This window comes from Tiliqua scincoides, chromosome 1, assembly GCF_035046505.1.
Source record: "Tiliqua scincoides isolate rTilSci1 chromosome 1, rTilSci1.hap2, whole genome shotgun sequence".
NCBI classification, from domain to species: domain Eukaryota; kingdom Metazoa; phylum Chordata; class Lepidosauria; order Squamata; family Scincidae; genus Tiliqua; species Tiliqua scincoides.
In genome coordinates, this window is record NC_089821.1 from 79,911,598 (window position 1) to 79,925,986 (window position 14,389).

The 14,389-nt window shown below is 44.9% G+C and overlaps 1 protein-coding gene across 4 annotated transcripts in view; it reads right to left on the reverse strand.

The window, feature by feature from the left end:
* ADCY5 (adenylate cyclase 5) overlaps nucleotides 1-14,389 on the reverse strand; it is a 289,872-nt gene that overhangs the window by 42,672 nt on the left and 232,811 nt on the right. The window lies entirely within an intron of this gene.

The following is a 14,389-nucleotide window of genomic DNA, read 5'->3' on the forward strand; positions in this document are numbered from 1 at the left end:
GAAAAACCCATAATATTCAACCGGGATATGCTCTTTTACATAGCTCAATAAAATCACTAGTGGTTAGAAGATAATAACAGATGTAAAATTTCCTGTACTTCTTTTGTGACATACTATTTTTTTAAACCATGGGTTGTATCCTATGGACTGTGTTTAGAAGCAAACTTTCTTGCTCCCTTGTTGGTCTGATAGTCCTCTATTATTCCCCCCCCCTCTCCCCCCAAAAAAACCTTTCTGGAAGGACGGGGATTCTCCAGAGCAGGATATGTTTTGGGGCATGAAGGGACCGGGGGTTATGAGAAGATTGGGGCTCCCTGCTTTCTGATTGCAGAAAAAAAGGGTAGGATACAACCCATTATCCACAGGTGGTCCATGAGACCCTAAGAAGTGGTTTGCTAGATCTCAGAAAAAAGATCACCTTTGATCAAGCATGTCGCTGAGCAAGCACTATCCCACAGACCACCAGAGAAGGCGGAGAAAAGTCTGTAGCTGTCAATGAAGTGTCAGCTGCAGCTGTGGGCAGTTAATTCTCTGTTGTCTCTGGTAGTCCATGGGGGGCACTTGCTTGGGAGATGCTTCTCCACAGACCACCAGAGAGAGCAGAAAATGGACCACCTGCAGTCACAGCTTGCAACAAAAGCTGTAACCCAGAAATCTTCTCTAGAAATAATAAATCTCTATTAAATATTCTCTAATTACAATCTCATTGTATTTTTTGTGTGCAGGGGAGTAGTATGGTCCATGATCACTCCAATTTTTGCTTTGGTGAACCGTGAGCTCCCAAAGGTTGGGAATCACTGATCTAAGAGCTCTCAATCCGCAATATCCTGTGTATGTGTGGACAAGTGACAAAATATGGTCCAGCTGCTGGATGGATCTGGATCACTGAGGACCACTCATCAGGCAATCACCATTTTGCTGAGCACGTTTAGAAACGTTAGTATATATCTGATGAGAGAGGTGGTGTGCCTCTTTGCAAGAGAAGGAGGGCTTGGGTTCACTGGACTGATGAGCTTTCTATGGAACATGGCACAATTCTAACTTGCGCTGGAAGCAGGCAGTCCAGCAGGCCTGCGCTGCATTCAGTGCATGTTTGTGGCTAAAAGCAGCACAGCCCAAGCCAAGGGGAAGGCTTTCCCTTTACCCTGTGTCGTACTGCAGTGGCCCCAATGGGACTACTCGGATCTGCAACACCTGATGAAGTGGCACACATTCGAGCAGCCCGGAGCTGTGCCATGCTGCCTGTGAACGGGGTCCGGATCCAGCATAACCACCGGATCCTGGCCCCAACTCCTGCTCCCTGCCCGCCAGCCTCTGGGAGCACCTGCCACCCGCCCTCTCCCCACTCCAAAACACCTCCCTCTCATCTCCTCCCACCCTCTCCACACCTCACCAGACTCCTGTGTCAGCTGAGCTTGGCTGACGCAACTCACCCTTCCACCGGGGCCTGTGTCGGCACGGTGAGGCTGGTGCATGTCTGTGCCCTGGCCTATCTCCCCAGAAAGTGGCGCAACACTTTCAGGCCAGTGCAAGGGACTTGTGCCAGCCCTATCTGGATTGGACCCTTCAATGAGACCAAAGATAGTTGACCTCCAGATGAGCAAAATTCAGTTAATATTGGGAATGCTTCAAAAAGAACTTACTCTAGAAAGGCAGGGCAAAGGTTCTTTATTCATCCAATTAATGTTATGGGGAAGAACCAAATATTAAAACATGCTCAGAGGAAAAGTCAGATAACACTGCTCTAATTTGGATCTAATTGGAAAGCAAGTGGACAAGTAAGCATTCTAACATTAAGTTAAGGTTTATTTTTCAACTCATGTCCACCTGTGAGCTGCAGCCATCTCCTGAACTGTGTGCAACAATGTGGGGGTGTGCCTGCCCAATCCCATGCTCAATGATAAGGTCATGCCGAGTGTCAGGATTCCCCAAAATGCCAGCTGCAGCCCACCTGACAGTCGTCTTGGGGGAGGGGAGGGCTAAGGATGACAGGAGGATTTAAAGAGGGAGGAAAAGAGGGTCAGGGAAGGGGGAAGTGGAGGAGGATAGGCAAGACAAGATGAGAAGACAAACTGAGTGCACAGAGGAGGGGAATGGTAGACAGAGAAGCAAGGAGCAACTGAGTAAGATGGAGGCAAGTGGGCGGGAAGGGTGGGAAATGGAAAGGGTGCCAGCAGGAAGGAGAGAAGAAGAGGGTGGATACAGGAGCAAAGAACAGAAGAAGACCAGCAAGGAAGAGGAGTGAAGCTGGAGGAATAAGAGCCAGCAGGAAAGTGAGGCAGGGCAACCCCCCTGGCAGATTTAAGCTGCCCCCTGCACCTATTATTACAGTAGAAGAAGGGTCCCCTTCCAACAGGGATTCCATTTGACCCCTTAACAATTCCAGCCTTCCTGATGCCAGGACTCCATTTGAAAGACAGTGAAGCCACCCGCACAAGCAGAACAACAGGTGGCGGGCCAAACTACCTCAGGCTCTGGCCATTTGGGCACCATGTCATTGGGGCAGTGAAGAACCTTTACCTGCATACTGTTCCACTAGTGACCTGTATAAATAAATTCCCTTCAAGCAGCATAGCTTCCAGACTCCATGCATTTATCTGAAGTAGCTAGGAGGTGAGATGTTACTCCTCAATCCCTTTGACATAAATCTCCCTCCTTGGGAAGAGGCGGTAGGGTATGGGGATGTAACACTGCCCCAATTAGAGCTGCCCTCATTCAAATCCATAAAAACAAAATAGTTCAGTGTTAGCAAGTCAATGCTGATTTTGGATCTTGGTTCCCTCCCCCCTTCTTTTTAAAACTGACAGCTTATAGAGGAAACCAGAATCCAGGACTTTTATTGTTGTCTCACAATTGTTTTTACATATATATGGGAAAGGACGCCTGTGCATGTTGTTTGTATACATTTAATTCAGAGTAGAAATGGTAATGTAAATTAATAATATTGAATATTGATAAAGAGGCTGCTTTTTTCTAGGCCTTCGACTAAAACAGACAGAGTAATGGAGTGGGAAAGAAGGTATGATAATGTTGATCCAAATTTATCATGGCCAGTTAGTCATTCCAGAGAATGACACATGTGCTTTTTATTCAACATGAAAAGGACTGACAGATTGTTGTGAAATTCTTGGACTTCTGGAACAAGCAGTTAAAAAAAAACCTTTTGATTTGTTCTTTAATTTAGCACTCTCCTAAAACTGATTTAGAGCTGAATATCTAGCCTTTGACATGTTGACAGATCTGGCCCAGGCAATGAGAATACCCTGGCCCTTATAATTGAATTAAATGCTAGGAAATAAAAAGTCTTACTTGAAAGCTAAAATAAAACTAAATGTTTTATAACAGTGATCTTCTGATTGTGATTATGAAAAGGCACTAGAAAGAGCTGCGTGAAACACTTCAAAGATACGTTTTTCCAATTATGTAGAAGAACATTTGTGCATTTAAGCAGAGGCATACTGCCCTGCTAACAAATTCATCTAACAGAGAAATCCACTGCAGTTGAGCACGCTAATGTTACAACTAAATGGTGTACTAGATCTGCAGTCCATCCCTGCACCTTTTGTGAGCTCTTACAAATACATAAATTTTACAAACAGACTCAGATGTTTGAGTGGTTGACCAGATATACTCTCATTTTTACTTTGCTAAACATCACCTACTTTGGTGGAAAAATTTGCATAATTCTGATATTACTAGTTGAGGGAGGACCTATGAAGAACACTGAAGCTCCACCTCAACCACTACTCTGGCTTCTGAGATGTCAGCAGGAATTACCCACACTGGCCCAATCCTATTCAGTTTTCCAGTGCCAGTGCAGCTGTGACATTTGTTCCCTTACCTTGGGGCTGCATCATGGTTGCACCAGTACTGGAAAGTTGGATAGGATTGGGCCCACTTTCAGCTGTGGAGATGCGGCTGTTGCTAAGTGGTAGATCCCATGCTTTGTATGTAGAAAATCTCAGGTTTTATCCTTGGTCTCTCTAGAGAGGAGTGGCAAAGATCCCTACCTGAAATCCTGGAGAGCCATTGACCCACAGTATAGATCAGGGGTGGCCACACTTGCTTAATGTAAGAGCCACATATGATAAATTTCAAATGTTTGAGAGCGGCAATATTTAAGAAGCATTTAAATTCTTAAATATATTTACTTACCATGAACATTAAACATACATTTTAACCCAGTGGACTCTCAGTTTATACCAGGTGAATAATTATAAAGTTTGAAAAAAATCATTTACGTTTTATATTAATTGAGATACAAGGAGCTCAGCCAACATATCTAACAGAGCCATACATTATACGTCAATGAGCTACATGTAGCATATAAGCCACAATTTGGCCATCCCGGTATAGCTAATACTGAATGAGATGGACAAATCAACTGACTCCATGTAAGGAAGCTTCAAAAGTTCATAAAGTATATCTTTGAAGCTATAAAGACTTATACCCTGCTTTTATTTTCCATGTTTCCATGGAAGAAAAACACTCTCACATTTCCGTCTAAATACTCTGCAGTGCTTTGATCCCTACAGTCTGCCCTCACTTGCCTTTCCGATTTCTTTTCTGTTGCTGGCAAGGACAAGGTGGAAGGGGCACTTTTAGGCTATGGCAGATCCTGTTTACTGCCAGGGAAAGAAAGAAAGGAGGACGATCCAGAAGACAAGTTAAGGACTGAATCTTACGGAAAAGGTAGGATTTTCTTTCAACCTCTAGAGACTGAAAATGTGGAACATCAAAACAAATAAGGAATATCAAATAGAATTATCTTATCCATACTCTCTAGAGGTCACTACCTCTCATTTCAGAATCCTAGAGTAAAAGTGAAGATGAGAGTCAACTTCAGAACTGAAACACAGGAAGCAAAAATCCTCTTAGATTCCATTTAGTGGAGCTTGGAGATTTGGAGTGTAGGGATAGGACTTTTACCAAAGTCAATCCAGGCTATGCTGTCAATATTTTTATTTTTAAAATTAGAATACATTTGCAGACACCTGGGTATGAAACCATAAAGTATGCTGGCCTTGGGAGACCTTTGTTCATATTTTCAGTCAATGAAACAGCAAACTAATGCCTTAAAAACATAAGCAAAATCTCAGAAATTTTCCTATTCTAAAAACGTATGCCTAACATATTAAAAAGTCTCTTTAGAAAAACATGTGGGGCAAATCACTGCTTCAGAGGGAGCAATGGACTTAGGGTCTATGGCTGTGGACTAGTAATGAAACATTTAAAATTTGCCAACTATTTCCGAGTAACCTCAGAAATAACAGTTGCTCATAGCTACAAAATCTTACTGTAAAAATATCTCCATGATTACATTCAGAAATGTGACACTTGTCTGAGGGGAAAAAAGGAGCCAAAATAAGGAGGAATGGGAACTAGACTCCTCAGTGTATCTCACAGACATATGCCAAAAATATGATTCTTTGTGACTCAGTAAATATTAGTTTGTCCTGGTTCTGCTTTGTTTTGTTTGGACTGGGAAAAGGTAACCTAAAAGCAAAGAGTTAAATGACATTGAGAGAAGAGACTTCCCTAGGCTGTTGGCAGACTCCTGTCATTCTCACATTTGGTGCACAGACCCGATGCCCATCTCACCCACTTTGGCTAATTAATGCAAAGAAAATAGTCCTTTAATTGCTCTGTGCTGAGATCCCTGGAGACTGAACTCTTGTCAACCTCTTCATCAAGAAAACTCTGACAACAAAGGTGTTGCTACAATAATATTTAACATTTGTATAGCGCTTTTTTTAGTGTACAAAGCAGTTCATGTGTATTATCTTAATGCCCTTATTTATCTTACTGCCATGTAAGTAGTAGCTTGTTTAAAGCTACTAAGTGACTTCATGGTAGAGGTGAGATTCAAACTAGCGAAGACCTACTTTGCACCTCAGAGCAGAATCCCCACTTCATGGTAAGGAACTTTTGGGGGGGGGGGGCAGAAGCAGCAATGGTGGACCCAAGGCAGCATCACATAGCCACATCAAATATCTGGTGTGGTGTGGAGGGCCGGAAAAAAAATTTAAATATAAAATTTAAATAAATTAATTAGAGATGGAACATAAATGAATTAATAAATGAATGAATGGGCTCATTTATTCAGCCTCTCTGGCCCTCAGAAGACCCTCCAGACACAATCAGAGCACAGTTCTGGTCATGTTCAGTTGAGTGGGCCAGAGGCTTTCAGGGGACAAGAGGTTGGCCGCAGGCCGGAAAGATGCTTGCTGCGGGCCGCATCTGGACACCGGGCTGGGGTTTGGAGACCCCTGGTTTAAACTAACCAAGATGTGTAGCGACAAAGCTCCATGCCAGAGTAGTGGAAATACATGGAGAGGAGGTGGGAGCATGCAGACTTGAGCTGCATTTTCTACCCAATAAACCATGGTTGGGCTTCTTGGGTTGTGTGAACTGACTTATGATCAACAGAACTAATATAATGTTCTTCTGTCTAATATCCAGTTGTAACAAACCACTCTTGGGCATCAGTCCTATACACAGATACTTGGGAGTATGCCTCATTGAACACAAATGAACTTACTTCTGAGTCCAGAATTTATTTATTTATTTATACAGGTATTTATATATCGCCTTTCTTTGATTGTCAGATTTCTCCTCAGACTTTAATCCAAGGTGGTTTACATAGGCAGGCTGTTCTAAACCCCCATGGGGATTTTACTTAGAGAATATAGGATTGTGCTGTTAGACTACCAACTCTTTCCTTTCCAACTTCTAATGTACGATCTAGGCAAAGGTACTGTCCATCTGAAGGATAGATGGCTTATCTTCTGTAAAACTAATAGGGCTGATTTAGTTTTCTTTGTAAAATAAAAGTCAAATATGTTAAATCAGATTCCAATCTATTCAGGGCAATGGAAAATATTCTAAATCATTTTTCTTTCTCGGAAAATCTACATCACCACAAGTAAGCAGGTTTGCATGTTTCTGTAGTGATTCAAAAACCTGCAAAATCTGATTGACCAGGAGGAAGGAGGAAGTACAATTTTCAGTCCAACATTACTGCAAATGCGCCAACTCCCACACTGTTTAGGCCAGTGTTGGCGAACCTATGGCACACGTGCCAGAGAGGGCACTCTGAGCCATTTCTGCGGGCACGCGCGCTGAGCCAGGCAGCCTGGAGAGGGGCGCTGAAACTGCTGCCTCCTCTCCCTTCATTCCGTTGCCCCCACCTGCCCCGAGTTTGTTTCTCGCCCTGTTTTTCCCTTCCCCAACTCTCCAGCAGGCTCAGCCAATTAGCATCTAGCAGACTTCTGGCTTTTTCTGTTAGAATGGCTCAGGGCCCTTCACTGGCTGAAGACCAGCCAATCCTGAGCTGCTCTCCTCCTCAGCCATTTGAACCTTTGTAGCCCGCTTTTCCAATTGCCCACTCAGCGCCAGGAGAGGCTTTTCCTCCGCAGCACAGGCGCAGCTGGGGGTGAGCAGCGCAGCCAGAGACAAATCCTGCGTGTCTACTCAGAAGTAAGTCCCATTACAGTCAGTGGGGCTTGCTCCCAGGAAAGTGTGGCTGGGATTGCAGCCTCAGAGCCCTAGCCCATGCAGGTCTACTCAGAAGGAAGTCCCATTGCAGCCACCTCTTCCCTGCCAATATTTCCTTACCCAGCATGTAATTAGTCTGTGGAACTTTTTGCCACAGGAAGCAGTGATGACAACTTGCCTAGATGCCTTTCAGAAGAGATTGGACAAATTTCTAGAGGAAAAGTTCATTACGGGTTACAAGTAATAGTAGGTAAAAGATGTTAATGTATGAGTTGTTTTTTCTAAACTAAAACCTCAGTATTCAGGTTAAATTGCTGTGTTGGCACTTTGCGATAAATAAGTGGGTTTTGGGTTGCAGTTTGGGCACTCGGTCTCTAAAAGGTTCACCATCACTGGCTTAGGCAATGGAGGAAAAATGCATGTTGTACAGGGCCCAAATCCCCTAAGTCAGGGGTGCTCACACTTTTTTGGCTGGAGAGCTACTTTGAAACTCAGCAAGGCCCAGAGATCTACCAGAGTTTTTTTACAATGTTCGCGCCATCATAACATATAACATTTATGTGTACAATGTATGTTGGTGTACCTTGCATAACCGCATGAGCCAATATTGCACAACACAACATAATTAACTATAAACATTTTTTATAATTACTTGAGTTTACTTTGATGACTTGCACTGAAGTGCATCAGCCAAGGATGCATAGTCCAGACAGTAGCTGCTGACAGCTTATGAACTACCCTTGTTGAAAAGTAGTATATAAGGCAGTTTACATAGTGAAATAAATCAATAAAGATAAAAAATCAGGCACTGGCAGTTTCCCTGGTTCAGGGCTAAGCAATACACAGTGCCTCCAGTGAATTCTTTTGCTTCATAGTAGTATATTTGCTGGCATTTCAACATAATAGCATTTGCCATAACAGAATTAGATGTGTTGGGGTCAACCTTATGCATGTCTACTCAGAAGTAAGTCCAATTAGAGTCAGTGGGGCTTACTCCTGTGTAAATGTGTACAGAATTGCAACCTCAGAGCCCAACCCTATGGTGTCTCCTCAGAAGTAAGTCCCATGCTAGTCAATGGGGCTTACTCCTGGGTAAGTGAGGAGAGGATCGCAGCCTCAGAGGCAGATCTACTCAGAAGGAAGCCCCATCTGAGTCAATGGGGCTACTCCCAGGTAAGGATCGTGGCCAGGACTGCAGCCGCAGCCACCCTGGCGCGCCAGGACCGCCCTCCCTGCCCCGCGCCATGCTGCCTGCCGGGCTCCGCTTACCTGTCCCCAGGGAAGGGGTCTCGGCGGCGCCTCCAGCAGCGCCCGCCCTCCCGCCGGCCGCAGCCTCGCAGCGCCCGGCGCCCGAGGCGGGGACAGCGGCGCCCGCGCGGGGCAGCAGCAGCAACCAGAGTGTCCCCGCTGGCCAAGGGCTCCTGCGCCACCGCCCCAGGGGGATGCACCACAGCCGGGGCAGCTCCTGCTCATCTCCGCCGCGGCTCCTTGGCATCGGTCTCCCTCGGCGCTCTGCCGGCGCCGCTCCTGATGCTCGCGCCCCGCCCCACGCGCTGCTGACGGCTTAGGTGGCACTCACGGATGCAGCGGTTGGCCCCCCTCAGCGCGAGCGGTGCACGCTGTGCATGCGCCGCCTCCGGCCACGTCAAAACCTGAGCAGCGCATTTGACAGCCAAGCAAAATGAGTCGATCACGGAGCCCTTAGTCTATACTAAGGGGTCCGCAATCGACTCATTTTGCCTCGCGATCTACCGGTAGCTCGCGAGCGACGTGTTGAGCACCCCTGCCCTAAGTATACCCCTGAGGCTGGTTTCTTCAACACAAAATTCTCCTCCCCTGCAAAATACTACTTCTTTTACAAGCAAGTAATGCAAGATACAAAAGTCACACCATTTTCAGGTACTCCGAAGATTCTTCCTAGCTAGAGCCTGCAAGAAGTGGAGGGTTTGTTTATTTTTTTAACTCAGTATGATATTTCAATAAATAATAATGTTTTCCCTCTGAACAACCAGCTAGACATAGCAAACTCTAATTAACAACATGATGCGTAATACCTCTTGGCACAACTATCCTTTGTCTATGAACAGGGTGATGCAAGTGTTCTTCTAACGCCAATTCAAAGAAACATCTAATTATAATTACATGCTAGCTTGATTAGAATCTCTTAATCACGTCATGCCTTGTGAGTTTGCATGACCAAGAAGCCAAGAGAGGTTTCTATGTGAACAAAAGCTGCAGCTGGACAGATATTATGCGATGCCTACTTGACAGAACCGTATATGAAAGGCATGAACATAAAAACAATATAAGAACAAAATAATATCAGCAGCATTCATTTCAAAGTCGTGTTAGTAGAAATAGCTAAGATGATTAGACTGCATGACTGTGAATGTTGAATTACTCATCGCAATATATTTGCAAAAACACACAAGGGCAATATGATCAGCTCAACTACTTGCAGTAGAAAGCTTGCTTTTCTTCATTTTAGTTTAACAAAAATTTAAACAAGAAGGTTCAGTGTAATTAAAGTTGAAAACCTACACACACTTACCTGGGAATAAGCCTCAATGAGTACAGTGGGACTTACATCTGAGTAATTATGCATAGGATTGCACTGAAAGTCTTATGTAATATATAATGTAATTTGCTGCCCTGCCTTCCTCTGTAGAAAGATTAATATGCCTTTGATTTGATCAGAGGCAAGATCCTTTCATGCAAGCTGAAGGGCTCTTTCCCCTTAAATCTTAGCCTAAGAACTGGAGCCCATGATCAATGATCTCCTCAGGACATGATCTCCTCAGGACAGCAGAGGAGTCCTGAGGGCTCTCTGCCTGCTAGTGAGGGAGGAGATGGAGTGGACAATGATACAGTGGCAGGAGCCATAGCCCAGCAGAGCTTCCACCTTGCTAAGGTTCTGGGCGAGGTAGAGTTTGACTGTCCTGTATTCCAAAAGTGACTAGACATCCTCACACACACTACAGAGGAACTGTTATCAAGAAGGGTTTGTGGTTGCCCTCCACCTTCTTGGTTCGGGTGAGGAAGAAGGAAAGTGGCAGCAGTGCCAATGCCAGTGCCAGCAGTAGCAGCCTGCAGTCCAGCAGGTAAGGTGGCAGTGGGGGTGGATTGGGGCAGCGACTGGGTCAGACTGTGGGCCAATCTCAGCAGCAGTGGTATCTGCAAAATCTGGAGTCCCTGGCCAATGATCAATATGCCCCATTTGGCCTAACAGATTTACATCACCAAAATTGCTGCTGTAGATCTGTAGGCCCACTGGGGACCAAGAAGCAGCAGAGGAGAGAAGTAAAAACTTTATTTACTGTCAGCAGTCCTGCATTGTGCAGGCTGGCTGAGAATCAGATTGGACAATTCATACATTCATTCCTGTTTTATGGGATATTTATGTGTTTATTGTTAATTTCTGGTTGTTTTTACTTCTGCTTTTATAACGTTTGCATTGCTGTTATTATAATTTTATGAATTTTGTAATTAAGGAAAGACATCTTTCTATACCTAGATGTAGAAGTTTATTCCAGAGGATACACCTGTCCACCAGCTCAAAAGGCAGCCTTCAGTTCTAAAAAGGCCACAAACAATTTAGAGTTAATTTCCTTAACCTGTTTGTCAATGGGCAGCCCAATCCTGAGCTGCCTGGGGTGCCCAGGCTTGGCAGCACTGAGAATGGCTGCTGCCGGCTCCTGCGTGCCCCGGGCTACCGAGGGAGGCGCCTTGGGAGAAGGGGCCTTTTGTCCCCTTCCCCCGGGTAAGGTAAGCAGCCCTGCAATGGTGCTATGCACTTTACCGCTAACCAAAAGGTCAGCGGTAAAGTAAAAGTGCTGGTGTAGGGTGTGGAGCCCTCCACGAACGCCTTGGATCCTGCGGAGCAGAGCTCCACGGATCCACCTCCCTCCATCCTCCTGGCACACCTCCAGCCCGCCCCACTCCCCACGTCATGCCTCCACATCATGCCTCTCCCCGCCTTCTCTCCACCCCCCGCTGGCCTCCCCCCTCTCCGGAATGCCTCCTCCCCCCTGTCCCCGCTTACCGTACTGTGGCTCAGTGGTCCATGAGATTGCCAAGCCACGGAGGTTGGGTGACCGCCCTGCGCTAGCCCAGCACCGGCTGGTGCTGGGCTAGCACAGATGGGAGCCCGGTGGAAAGGCTTTGCAAACGTGCCTTATGGCATGTCTGCAATAGTGCTCAGCTGCATGAAGCTGTGCTGCTGAGCACAGGATTGGGCTCAAAGTAGACAGTATAGCACAGTGATCTAATGCAGGGGTGCCCAAACCCTGGCCCTGGGGCCACTTGCGGCTCTCAAGGCCTCTCAATGCAGCCCGCTGGGAGCCCTCAGTCTCCAAAGAGCCTCTGGCCCTCCAGAGATTTGTTGGAGCCCTCACTGGCCCAATGTAACTGCTCTCAGTGTGAGGGTGACTGTTTGACCTCTTGTGTGAGCTGTGGGATGAGGGCTTCCTCCACTACTTGCTGTTTCACATCTGTGATGCAGTAGTGGCAGCAAAGGAAAGACCAGTCTTGCTTTGTGCAAGGTCTTTTCTAGGCCTTGAGCTATTGCAAGACCATCATTCATTCATATAAGTTCATCTTTAATATATTCATTTATGTAAACTTATGTAAATTTATTCAAATTTTAAATGTAAATTAATTCTTTTATTTTCCTGGCCCCCAACAGTGTCAGAGAGAGGATATGGCCCTCCTGCCAAAAACTTTGGGCACCCCTGATCTAATGTATATTTCCCTTCTCTGAATCCATTTTGTTCAATCCCCCAAACTGACTTATCGTCTATAAGTTTAATAAATGCTTTGCATATAATTTTGCTATAACAGAGTAAGTTTATCAGTTGGTAATTGGATGGTAAACTGTGATCTCCCTTTTTATAAATTGAGAAAATTATAGCTTTTGTCCAATCTTTAGGCATGACCCCTGTTCGTCCACTTCTGAAAAGAGGTGCACCAACATCAAGGCCCACCACTCCAGATAACTTTTTAGCTAATTAGTGGTATCACATCAGGGCCTGGCGCCCTCCCAACCTAGTTGGGACCTGATTTCTAGTCTCCTCTGTGGGGACCGGTGGCCATTCAGGAGATTGAGAAATACAATAAATTTTGTAAGCTGCCTCCAGCGCCTTGGTAATGGGAGGGGGAAATAAATATTTTAAATAAATAAATAAATGTCATGAAAGAGGACCCATTTCAAAATGGCATGCTCCTAACTTGGAGATGGAGTCTTGCATACCTAGAAAAAATAATTATAGAATTTACATTTTCCTGATGGATATGCAGTTGCTTATATGCTGGATTTTGCAGTGCGCAATGAAGATGTATCCTATAAAATCATCCTTTAACTTAGGGCCCAGTCCTATCCAACTTTCCAGCTCTGATGCAGCCACCATGCAGCCCCAAGGTAAGGTAGAAAATATTCCCTAACTTGAGGAGGCCTCCATGACTCCACCTACTGCAGGATGCTGCACTCACCCCATTGGCATGGCTGCATCAAGGCTGGAAAGTTGGATAGGTTTGGACACTTAGTTTGGTGCATATGGTACTAAAAGGGAAATGTATTGGCTAAGAGATATTGTTAATGCACAATTAATATCTCAAATTAAGTTAGACAAATATTTGAATGACATTATGTGGAATGAAAATAATTAGATAGGTCAGTAGAGTTTCTTTTATTATTATTAACAGTATTTATATACCGCTTTTCAACTAACAGTTCACAAAGTGGTTTACAGAGAAAAATCAAATAACTAAGCAACTTAAAGTGACCAGAAATTGCTACATTTCTGTTGATGAGCTCATTTTTTTCAGTGATAATGCCATAATTTGAAGCTTTGCTGACATGTGTCTTTCTGATGCTGTTATGTAAGTGTTAGGGAACAAACCAGGATCTAACATAACTGATACTGGTTTGTTTCACAAAACTGTGGTTTGAATAAGCCGCATATCCCCCAGTTTGTACCTTCAGTTCAGTCTGAAAAGGGAAACTTTTATTCTCTTCTTTTCATGTGTAAAAGATGAGGAGAGAGGAGGGTGGAGCATTTTTAAATGGTTCCTTGCCATTGTTGTTAAGGATTCATCAGTCTCTCTGCACTACAGTACACAAAGGGATGCTAAGACAAATATGTATCTAACTGCCTTTCAGTGTAATAGGTCTCTACAGAAGAAGTACGGTTACGTGAAAATCCCCTTTTTCCTTCTTCTTTTTGTAATTTTTATATCTGGTTATGTGTTTTGGACTAAATATTATGTAGGCAAGACCTCAACATACAGGCCACAGCCAAGTCAAGTCACAAGCGCATGGCTACAGATCACCTAGTTCTATAGGGACAAGCAAATGTCTCCTATTCTCCTAAATGTCCCCTAAAAAATGTGTATTGTTTTAACCTAATCACTGTGCCTCCTGATCCAATCACTGCATATGCAAACACCTTAAGGGAGGAAGACTTTAGCAGCAAAGTCTAAATACCTAGCCTCCACCTAAATCGTTGCTTAAGTATCTCCTATTGTTAACTAAATCACAGCCATTAAGCTACATCCTGACTCCAAAGTCCAGTAGCAACAGGAAGCAAGCTACCCCCCTCCCCCAGGGTCAGCCTTGGCTGATAAGCTGACTTCATGAATCATCCTGTCTCTCTGGCTTGTTCCACGTGTACCACTGTGTGTGTAGTGAGCATGCGCATCAGCTCTGGGACACATCCGGGTCACCCAGGGTCAGCAAAAACCCTTAAAAAGAAAAGGCTGCAATGTGGTCGCTCTCTGGGCTCCCCCCTTTCAGGGACACAGCACATCGGTGTTGTGAGGGTCCTCCATAGGACTCTCCACCCCCCCATCCATCTGCTCCCTGGGACAGGTAACTATCCTGCGTTTCTGAAACTCT